Here is a 12565-nt window from a genome sequence, read left to right as displayed (position 1 = left end):
CGCTTCTCCGAGGTACGGGGTGTAACATTGAAAGTGCGGGGTGTAACAAGAGAGACTAAGTGGCACTCAATTTAGCCTATTAGTAAAATGTATACAGCGGTGACAATAGGAGGTGGTTCTATTTTCGTGACAATACATAGTCTCCAGACAATTTGTTTTTCTTTTACTATGACCAGCTCTGAAAATATGCCAATAAGTTTGAAGGGGACAAACGATTGTTCAGTTTCATGCAAGAAAAATATATCACAACAGAAAGTTAAATGACGACCATTTAGCTAGTAGCTAGACCGACACACGCATTTGAGGGCAAATTAAAATTACATACTAAGATCTACAAAATAAAAAGTAACATAACCATGATTTGTTATTTTTATATATATAGGGGCACTATCATCTTGTTCATAAGTTAGCCTACTCTCAAACCAAAACAGGTTCAGAGTTGGTCGAGAGCATTAATTAAATGGGGTCTAGATCTGGGAATAAGTGAGATTGATCATAAGAGCAGCAATGAGATTAATGTGTGCCCCTCCTCCATTTAGGCTGGCTGAGATACGAAATGCAATTCCAAAGCATTGTTGGGTTAAGGATCCATTCAGGTCCTTGAGCTATGTATTCAGGGACCTAATATTAGTTTGTACATTCATTGGGATTGCAATTAATTAATTTCTTGGATAATTGGTTATTTTACCCAATCTATTGGGCTATCCACGGCACCATATTTTGGGCAATCTTTGTTCTTGGACACGGAAGTGGAGCTAAGTAGCCTCCAGGGCGTTCGATCCCCTTGACGAAAAATTACTGTATATACAAGTTTTTTTTTTTAAATGTATATACAGTAGATGTTGAATCCTCTTGGCTTCTTCGTGTATTTACTTCTTCATATACTCCACGTTGGACATGATGGTGGGCATGGCAGCTTTTCAGACAGCCAGTTGCTAAATAATGTAATTGGTCACATACTACATTCTGTTATTCTGGTAACCTATCCTCCCCATAAAACTCAAAATCAGAACCAAGGAAATGTGGAGACGGATGACTCTTGGGTGCAAATGCCGGAAAAGCTATACAAGAAATTAAAGTGGGTAATTCAACAAAGATTCTAACATACAAGATCCCATTTCCATTGTTAGCATATCCCATGTACTTGATGAAGAGAAGTCCAGGAAAATCTGGTTCTCATTTCAACCCATACAGTAATTTGTTTCAACCCCATGAGAGAAAATATATTGTAACATCAACTGTATCAGCGGACTATCATGGCAGCTCTCCTCGTTTACGTATGCACCCTCTTTGGTACTCTCTAAATCTTAAACATTTATGGCGCTCCTTATTTGATTTTTGTAATGTGGTCGGACTTTGTTACTTGCATCACCATGGCTACGAGAAGAAGCTTCCCTGGTACCGTGGCAAGGAATGGAGTTACACCACTGATATCGACACATCTGAGATCGCCAAATGCTCGGGAGTTCCTCTATCCAATCCTTTTCCTTCTTCTTGACGTCTTGTTGCTGGATATCTCGTTCGTACACATCTTTCGTTTGTTTCCTGGGCCTCTAGTGAGTTACTGACAGAGTTTGAAGAGGGGGTCTAACCACAATTGATAGAGACTACGGATTGTTCAATAACATACATCATGATATTGGAACACATGTTATTCACCATCTATTTCCTCAGATAACACATTATCACTTGAGAGAAGCGACAAAAGCAGCAAACGTAATACTTAGGAAGTATTACAGAGAGCCAAAAATCAATCAGGGGCAATTCCTTTTCACTTGGTGAAGGATATTACAAGGAGCATGAAACAGGATCATTATGTTAGCTATTCTGGGGAGATTGTTTTCTATCAGAACGATCCACATCTGTTCCAATCTTCTCCTCCAAAGCAAGACTGAATCAATCTCTGCAACTCACATGAAGAGAGAGAGAGAGAGAGAGAGAGAGAGAGAGAGAGAGAGAGAAATCAAATGTGGTTGTGTGACCAAATGTGTTAGTTATGTGATTGGGTTTCATAGTCACACTTCATTTATATGCCAAATGTGGGTTCTATTAACTTTGCATGCTTCAATGTCTTGTGATGGTGTACAACATTACTTGTGCTTTATTACCATTACTTTGCTTGGAAAAGAAAGTAGAGGTTAGGAAAATAGTTAATAGCAACAATTTGGGGCATAACCTTCATCTAATAGCTTGAGTTAAGAATAGGAAAGCTAGTTGAGACTAAATGAGTGTTCGCATATAAAACATTCTAAGGCTTGGAAAAGCTTAGAATGAAGTTTGCTAATTTGGTTGGAAAACGTTTGGCAAGAGTTAAGTGACCCTTGGTCTACTACACTTATGCATCGAAATGAGTTGAAGTAAAACCCAAGCGCATTACTTTCCATTGGAACCACATCCTTATTGCCTTTAGTAATTGTTAATTCAAAACCAAGCGTTCTCTCGCTAATGATCATGACAATAATTAAAACCAAACACTTTGTACATTCCCATCCCTCGAAATATTGACTATTAGTCAAGCATTACACTTAACGAGTTTATTTCTTCACTGTATTCTCTGTGGGATTGTACCCCAACCTTATTGGGTTCTACATTTGACAACGACTGCTTACTCCTATTTTAGAGGCGTAACTTGGGCGTATCAAATTTTGGCGTCGTTGCCCGGTAATACGGTCTATAAATTTACTAACTAGTGTAAAACTTTACTTTTAATCTTTATTTCTCTTCTTATTTTCTTTGGTTGTTGTGTGTTGTGCAGGCAATCTAGACGAGGATGGTAATCCAATTCAAAATCCACTAGTGGCAGTCGTCAAAGAGGCGGCAGGCTATACAGCCGCAATTCCGCCCCCGACTCTAATTGGAAACTCGAGTTTCCACGTGACCAACACCATGCTACACCCGCTCAACACTAAGGGCCTATTTGCCGGTCTACCCAAAGATGACCCATATAGGCACCTTAAGAACTTTCTTGGGGTGTGCTCCACCAATGTGCATCCGGGCATCTATATTGAAGCAGTCAAGCTACGACTCTTCTCGTACTCCCTAACGGGGGAAGCCACGGCTTGATTATATGATCTTCCATTCGGGTCCATCACTACTTGGGAGGAATTGACCGAAGTATTCCTAAAGAAGCTCTTTACTCTATCCCGGATGTTGTAACTCCGTGACGAAATCAACAACTTTCGTCAACTTCCTAATAAGGCTCTCCATGAAACTTGGATTCGTTTTAAAAAGAAAGTCAAAAGTTGTCCCAAGCATGGGTTGCCCAATAGCGTGCTTCTACAAATATTTTATAGGTCTTTGGACTCGGTCAACAAATCTGTGGCGAACAACATTGCGGAAGGATCTATTATAGATAATTCTTATGCTGCAGTTTGTTAATTGTTGGATAAATTGACCAAGACTAATGAGGCATGGAATACTAGGGAGATGGGAGTAGGTGGAGGAAGTTTCTCCAAGAATGTACTTACTCGTGAGATGATTAAGAAGGATGAAGAGAGAGATGAGTCCATGGCAAAACTTGTTACCCAAATGGACCTTCTTACAAAACATGTCATGGGTGGTGGAAGTAAGGCGGTAAATGTGGTAGGATCTTGTGAAGGGGGTTCTCCAGACGAGCAATTCTTCCAAATGTATGATGAGGAGGCGAGTTATATCAACAATCAAAGGGAGGGTTCCCAACCAAACTACCAAGGTCCTAATCAAGGATATTGGCGGCAAGGTTAAGGGAGTCAAGGTTGGAACAAGGATCAAGGTAACTCGAGTTGGAGAGATAATTGCGACAATAACCAGGGGGTTACAATAACAACTACAACAATCATCGAAGTTCAAATCCGTATGTCCCTCCAAAGGAAAATAAAAAAAAATCTAGTCAACTACCTACGAGTGATCTCGCTAGTTCAAAAATCGAAGATATATTGTCAAGAGTGTTAAAGAAAGTGGAATCCACCGATACCTTTTGCAAGGAGACAAGAGATGAAGTGAAATCAATGGGGCAAGTTGTTAGTTCTCACTCCACCTCCATTAAACAATTGGAGTCTCAACTTGGCCAAATCTCAGCTATCCTCAACCAAAGGCAAAAAGGCACACTCCCTAGTGATACGGTTGCAAATCCAAGTAATGATGGTGATCATAAATGCAATGCAATTACTGCTAGGAGTGGCAAAACAATTGGGAAGAGGAATTGGAGAAAGATGATGTGTTGGTAGATCGTGAGAAAATGGTTAAAGAACCCATTGTTGTTGAAGAAGAAGTGACTCCAAAAAAGAAGCGGGCTAGTATTGAAAAGCCCATTGTTGTCGAAGATGCTCCGGAAATTGATGATGCTTCAAAAGGCAAGGAAGTGGTAAAGGAGGTGCCAAGGGCTTCACCACTCGTTCTAAAGCCTCATTCTCCATTTCCTCAACAATTGGCAAAGAAATCGGGTGATGGAAAATTTCACAAATTTATAGAGAGATTGAAAGGGCTTTCAATTAACATTCCCTTGGTGGAAGCACTTGAACAAATGCCTGGTTATGCCCAATTCATGAAAGATGATATGACCAAGAGGAGGAATGCTAGTTTTGAAACAATGGGAGTTACACATCATTATAGCTCTATTGTGACAAAGGCCTTGGTTCAAAAGAAAGATGATTCGGGAGCTTTCACCATCCTTTGCACAATTGGAATGTATAAATTTGGCAAAACACTATGTGATCTTGGAGCAAGCATTAACTTGATGCCGCTTGCTATTTTTAACAAACTGGGGTTGGGGATTCCCTGACCCACAACAATGAGATTATTAATGGCGGATAGAACCGTGAAAAGACTGGTTGGTATCCTATATGATGTGCTTGTGAGGGTTGATTGATTAATTTCTCCAGCCGATTTTGTGATCTTGGATTGTGAAGTTGATTTTGAGGTACCTATAATCTTGGGGAGACCTTTCTTGGCCACAGGGCGTGCTCTTGTAGATGTGGAGAGGGGTGACCTAAAATTTAGAATGAATGATGAAGAAGTCACTTTCCATAATTGCAAGTCAATGAAACAACCGGCAAATATGAGTGTGGTGCCGGATATTTATACGACTGATGAAGCCATGGATACAACCATTGAGCATGAGCATATAGGTGATATGTTGGCGGCGGTGATAATGAACTATGAGGGGGAAGATGATGAAAAGTTCAAGGAGACAGTTAATGCATTGATTGGGTTGGGGTCATACCATTACAATCCAAAGAAGCTTGATCTTGATTTAGAAAACTGTGTCACTCCTCCCGCAAAGCCTTCCATTATTGAGCCCCATACATTGAAACTCAAACATCTTCCTTCACACTTGAGGTGTGAATTTCTTGGTCCTAACAACATATTGCCTGTGATTATTTCCACCCGGTTGACTGATGAACAACGAGAAAGCTATTGGTTGGTGTATTGCGGATATCCAAGGGATTTCGCCTGGTATTTGTACTCATAAAATTCAACTTGATGAAGAATGTGAGCCAAGTATTGAACATCAAAGGAGGTTGACCCTCCTATGCAAGAGGTTATGAAGGTCGAAATCATCAAGTGGTTAGATGTTAGTGTTGTGTACCCTATATCGGATAGCTCTTAGGTTAGTCCGGTTCAATGCGTGCCCAAAAATGGTGGAATGACCTTGGTTGCAAATGCTAAAAATGAATTGATTCCCACTCACACGGTCACCGGATGGCGGGTTTGTATGGATTATCGGAAGTTGAACAAGTGGCCAAAGAAGGATCACTTCCCAATGCCATTCATGGATCAAATGCTTGATAGGCTTGAGGGAAGGGATTATTATTGCTTCCTTGATGGCTATTCCGGGTACAACCAAATCACCATTTCCCCCGAGGATTAAGAGAAAACCACTTTCACTTGTCCTTATGGGACCTTTGCTTTTAAGAGAATGCCTTTTGGGCTATGTAATGCACCCACAACCTTTCAACGTTGCATGATGTCTATTTTCTTTGACATGGTTGAGGAGTCAATTGAAATCTTCATGGACGACTTTTCCGTGGTGGAGGACTCCTTTGATGAATGCTTGGATAATCTTGCCCAAGTATTGAAAAGATGTGAAAAGACAAACTTTGTCCTAAATTGGGAGAAATGTCACTTCATGGTGAGAGAAAGGATTGTCTTGGGGCATAAAATTTCAAAAAAGGGGCTTGAGGTTGATCAAGCTAAAATTGAGGTTATTGTCAAGCTTCCTCCCCAAATCTCCATAAAGTGTGTTCGTAGCTTCCTTGGGCATGCCGGATTTTATAGAAGATTCATCAAGGACTTTTCAAAAATAGCCAACCCTCTATGCAAGTTGTTGAGAAGGAGTCAAAGTTTGTATTTGATGATGCTTGCTTGAAGGCATTTGAGGGCTTGAAAGAAAGACCCACATCGACTCCTATCATCATTGTGCCGGATTGGTCTCAACCCTTTGAGTTGATGTGCGATGCAAGTGGATTTTTCATAGGGGCCGTTCTTGGTCCAGAGTGGGATAAGATCTTCCACCTGATTTACTATGCAAGCAAGACTCCAAATGGTGCCCAAATGAACTACACGGTCACCGAGCAAGTGTTGCTTGCTATTGTGTTTGCTTTCGAGAAGTTTCGTGCTTACTTGTTGGGAACCCATGTGATTATTCATACTGACCATGTGGCTCTACGTTACCTCATGACAAAGAAAGATGTTAAACCGAGATTGATACGTTAGGTCCTTCTCTTGCAAGAATTTGACTTTGAAGTCAAGGATAGAAAATGTTGTGAAAATCAAGTGGCGGACCATTTGTCTCGTCTTGAAGATGGGGGGCGTCCATTGGATGATCTTGAAATAAATGAATTATTCCCTGATGAACAAGTGATGGCGGGGTCATATGATATGATTCTATGGTATGCCGACTTTGCAAACTATCATGCTAGTGACATCATGCCCGAGGATTTGAACTTCCACTAAAAGAAGAAGTTCTTGAATGAAGTCCAGAAGTTCTATTGGGATGAGCCATATCTATTTCAGGTTTGCATCGACAACATCATAAGGAGGCGCATACCTGAAGTAGAAATGATGTCGATCATTGAAGCATGTCACTATCTCCGATTGGTGGACACCATAGTAGTTCAAGAACGACAGCCAAGGTTCTTCAAAGTGGTTTCTATTGGCCTACCATCCACCAAGACGCCCATGATTTTGTGAAAGCATGTGATCAATGTCAACGACAAGAGGGTATTTCTAGAAGGCATGAATTTCCTATGACACCAATTCTTGAGGTGGAGTTGTTTGATGTATGGAGCATTGATTTCATGGGGCCATTTGTGAGTTTCCATAACAACAAATACATCCTTGTAGCGGTGGACTATGTGTCCAAATGGGTGGAGGCTGTTGCGCTTCCCACTAATGAAGGCAAGAGTGTCACCGCATTCTTGAAAAAACACATATTCTCAAGGTTTGGAACTCCAAGGGCCATCATTAGTGATGGGGGCACTCACTTTTGCAACTGCTTATTCAAAGCGCTTCTTGAGAAATATAGAGTAAAGCATAAAGTGGCCGCCCCTTATCACCCCTAAACAAGTGGTCAAGTTGAGGTGTCGAATCGGGATATCAAGAGCATCCTCTCCCAGACAGTTAACGCAAATAGGACTGATTGGTCGAGAAAGTTGGATGATGCTATGGGCATACCGAACTGCATATAAAACACCCATTGGCATGTCTCCCTATGAATTGGCATTTGGCAAAGCTTGTCACCTTCCGGTGGAACTGGAACACAAGGAACTTTGGGCATTGAAAAAGTTGAATCTTGATTGGGGAGATGTTTTGAAACTAAGGATGGATTAACTAAATGAGCTAGATGAATTCCGATTTAGAGCCTAAGTGAGCTCTTCCATCTACAAAGCCTGCATGAAGCATTTCTATGACAAGAAGATCTTGCAAAGAGAGTTCAGTCCCGGGGACCGGGTGTTATTGTTCAATTCAAGACTCCGGTTGTTTCCCGAAAAGTTGAAATCCAAGTGGTCTGGGTCGTTTGAAATCACCCAAGTGTTACCACATAGAACACTTGAACTTGTGTGCCCAAGTGGAAATAAAATCAAAGTTAACAGGCAAAAGGTTAAGCATTACTTTGGCTTACCCAATGAAGCAAAGACAATGGAGGTCACCAACCTCAATGAACCATAAAAAAGGGGGTAAAAACCATCGTGCCACGACGTTAACTCAAATGCTTCTTGGAAGGCATTCCAAGTCTTTTGTTTAATGTTTGCATAAGTGTGTAAGATGCAAGGATACAGAATGCAAGGTGAACTGTGGGAAGAATTGGAAGAGAACCTGAGAAAATTAAAGGCAGCAGTGAATTGCAGCCTTGATGCGGTACTGCAAATCATATTGCGAGGAAATTTTGCGGCCGCAAACTTCACCCTTCAAAATGGTTGTGGCCAAGAAAAAAAGAGGAAGTTTGCGAGCCATTTGAGGCACCGCAAAATGATTTTGCGGCCGCAACATGGCTCAACCCAATCCTCCAGTGACACGTTAGATAGGTGGAGTTTGCAGTGGGAATGCGAGGTCGCAAACTTGATATGCGACCGCATTCTCCCTCCAAACTCCAAAGGTATAAAAGGTTTATGAAATGTTTTCTTCTTTATTTTTTTTAAACAAGACGACTGTGACCCCTTATCTGCCCTAATTGCAATTTCAAGCATACACCCCTCAAAACCGACCCAATCCCCTCCCCATCTTGTGTTGTGGTGCGTCTGTTGGCTAGTAATCAACAATTTCCCACTTGAACATCTCTACTATCGATCTATAAGGTATGTTAAATGGCTCTTGATACTAACTCTTTCAAATCTTGCAATCTAAGCATGGTACTAGCCTATAACAATGCCTTATAACTCTAGTGAGATGCATGAAATGCTATTCCCACTTGTTTTAATCGATTTATTTCAGTTTGATAGGATGTGAATTTTTATGTTTGGGAATTGTTAGATTAGGGGTAGGGGATTGCTTGTTGGTATTTTCTCATGTTGGTATTACTTATCTGATTGGGGGATGGGAGAGATTGACCTCAAAATGCTTAAAAATCGCAAAACATGGCGAGGGCCTAATTCTTGGGGACGATGATGGATTTGTGACCTTAAGCTGAGTTTGCGGACCGCAAACTAAATTTTCGGGGTCGCATATCCATCGCATCTATGGTTGTTCTGGAAGTGCCCTCACCAAAAGTCAGCAATTTGTGAGCAAGATGTGGCTCCGCATCTTGGATTTTGCGGCCGCAGCACCACAAACTCAAAATGCGGTCACATCTTGGCTATTCTTCCTGTGAATTTTTTTTTGTTTTCTCTGTATCATTGCTAGTTTAATGCTTTCTTAGACCCATAAAAACAAAAAAACAAAAAATTCCCTTTGTTTTGTTTGTAGGATCTAATATTTGTTGACTGTACAGGATGACTGGCCACAAGAACTTGGCACAAAAGAACCCAGCAAGCCATACTAGAAAGAAAAGGAAGCGGCCTGCTCTAGGTGTTGGGCCATCTACAACACCTCAGTTTACCCTATAATGGTCCATACATTACTCACCTTGTATAAGCAGATGATGTTATTATTTTTACCTCTGGTGGTAAGAGATCTCTAGACTTGGTTATGCAACAACTTCAAAATTATCAAAAGTGCTCTAGACAAAGGATCAATGTCAACAAGATTTTCTTCTTGGTAAAACCCAAGGCCGCCAACAACATGATTCAGAGAATTAAAGAGGTAACGGGTTATAAATATTCTAACTTTCCTATTACTTATTTGGGTTGTCCTTTATATGTAGGGGGGCAGAGAATTGCTTACTATAGTGATATGATATCCAAACTGGTGAAAAGGACTACAGGATGGCAAGGTAAACTTCTTTCTGTTGGGGGCAGAGCTACTTTAATCAGGCATGTCTTTCAATCTTAATCTATTTATCTTTTGTCTTCCTTAGAATCCCCTAAGACTATTTTATTACAACTTGAAAAAGTTACACGACTAATTTCTTTCGGGGTTCTATTGAGGAGAAACACAAATATCATTGGAGTTCTTGGGACAATATGTATTTTCCAAAAGAGGAAGGTGGTCTAGGCTTTAAAAGTATTTTTGATTTTAGTAAAAGTTTGACTATGAAAAGATGGTGGGGGCTTAGAACATGTAAATCTTTGTGGGGTACTTTTATTTTAGCTAAATATTGTTCTACCCATCCTGTTGCCTCTACTATTCAGCCTACACACTCCCTTGCTTGGAAACAGTTGGTCAAAATTAGAGATCAAGTGGAAGAACTTTTAATTTGGAAGATCAATAAGGGCAATAGTAATTTGTGGTGGGATAATTGGTGGGAAATGGTTGTTGTAGCTCATATTATTCATAGAAATGATTTAATTATGTCCAAAATGTCAGTGATGTTATTACTAATGGAAATTGGGATATAGATCATTTACAACTTCTTGAATATCTTGCTGAACACATCAACTCCATTGACATAGGTAATCAGGAATTTTTCGATACTCCTATTTGGATGCCTAACAATAATGGTACTTTTTCTACTGCTTCTGCCTGGAGATATATTAGACAGAAAAATGAGGTTTCTGATTTCTTAAAGAAGATTTGGCATAAACATTTACCTTTTAAAATGTCCTTCTTAATGTGGAAATTTTTTAAAAGAAACTTGCCTTTTAATGATACTATTGCTTCTAGATTTGGGATTGACAATGATGTCAGGTGTTTTTGTTGCCCTATTGATGAAAGAGATACTATGCACGACACTTTCATTGGTGGTAAAATTGCTGAACAAGTGTGGAATATTTTTGGAAATCCTGTTAGAATTTCTTGGGAAGATATACCTATCACATGTATGCTTCAAAAGTGGTGGAATATCAAGTCAAAAACTCACTTCATCAAACTATTCTACAAATTACACCTGTAGTAATTTATTGGGAGATATGGAAAGCAAGATGCTTAGTCCTATATGGAGGTAACAAATTCTATACAAAGAGGATTCAATATAATATTCTTTCTCATCTGAAATGGGTTGTCTCCAAAGCAAAAAGTAATATTGAATGGAGCTCCAGGTGGGAAGTATTTATCAACAAGTCATGAGTCTCATTTCCAAGATTGAATGTACTGTGGTTAAATGGTTGAAGCCCCCTGAAAATTGGGTGAAGGCTAACACTGATGGGAGCAGAGATGCATATGGAAGAGCTGGAATTGGAGGAATTTGTAGAGATCACAGAGGAATAATTGTCATGGCCTTTGCTCGAAGTGTGGCTATGGATACTAGTAATATGGCCAAAGCCAAGGCTGCTCTAAATGGCCTGGAATGGTGTTCTCAAAATGGACATAGTAATGTGATTCAAAGATTGTGGTTGAGATGATCAAAGGCAACTACAATATCCCTTGGCAAATGAAGAACATCAATACTTGTATTCAAAGTATATCAAATACTATTACTTGTCAGGTTCGACATTGTTATAGGAAAGCCAACCAAGTCACAAATGCCTTAGCAAAATGGAGTATTACAAACAAGAATTTGAATATTTCTGCACACGTTGATCTTCCATCGAGGGCCCTCGGACCTTAGAGACTCGATCTCATGCAAATAGAGTCCTTTCGGCATAAATAGAGGAAGAATTTTTTTGTATAGAAATGGTAATGGAAATGCCAACGCTCTTGTACAATTAGAAGAGTGGGTTGCATTGAGTGGCGATGCCAAAACCATAAAATTAGTTGTCCGAGAAGCTCCCTTTGCCGCCCCTTGCTGTTAAGTCTCCCTTCAGCCCCATGACCATGGATATGTTTATTCTACTTCAAAAGATGATGAAAAGCCAAATGCATTGCATGTAAAGATCGGAAGTTATGATTCTCGTGTTTTTTTTTCCTAGCAGTCATTGGCTGCAAACAGGATCGGAGGGTTGAGCTTTTGCTCCTCTCTAGCTTTGTAATTTCTGATTTATTGATATAAAGGTCACGCCACCATACTGCGATAATTTATTTTTAAATGTCATGTCATTAGTGTAAGAAAGTATCATTAAGGTCAAAATGGAATTATTAGAATTTAAAACTTACTAAATATAATAAAAAACATTTTCTTGTATAAGATTAAAAATGAAAGTAATAAACATATAATAAAATGGAAGGAGTATCTTATATGGATTTTTTTATTTTATTGTTGGTTTTAAATAGAGATAAATTATACATTGAAATGATGAGAAAATGACCATTTAGTTGTTTAATGTTAAGATTTTGAAAAATATCTTGATAATGTATTCAAATTTAGACAAGTTAAATGAAAAAAAAATATAAAAAAGAAGTTATCACATTATTTGTATTGACATTACTTGCTTCTCCAACAATAAACAAACATTCACATAATTTTATTCATGCAATATCTGTTTTACCTTTTATATTTTTAGCCCCACTTTGACAGATAAAGTAATTGACTTATAATTTTTCATTTCAATTTCTCCAACAAATGAAAACTGCAATGCTTCAATCAATTATTATCATGTTTTTATTTGATAGATACATGCAAGAAAAAGAAGTATTTTGGAAAAGTAGTTCCCATTTTTTGTTGCATCAATTATTC

The 12565-nt window shown here is 39.3% G+C and overlaps 1 pseudogene; it reads left to right on the top strand.

Annotated features, from left to right (window-relative positions):
• Window positions 1-507: 507 nt before the first annotated feature.
• On the top strand, window positions 508-1895 carry LOC132639727 (omega-3 fatty acid desaturase, endoplasmic reticulum-like; annotated as a pseudogene).
• Window positions 1896-12565: the final 10670 nt, after the last annotated feature.

This window comes from Lycium barbarum, chromosome 5 (assembly GCF_019175385.1).
Source record: "Lycium barbarum isolate Lr01 chromosome 5, ASM1917538v2, whole genome shotgun sequence".
Lineage (NCBI taxonomy): Eukaryota > Viridiplantae > Streptophyta > Magnoliopsida > Solanales > Solanaceae > Lycium > Lycium barbarum.
Note: the sequence above shows the minus strand (reverse complement) of the source record. Positions and strands in the feature narration are given on the sequence as shown.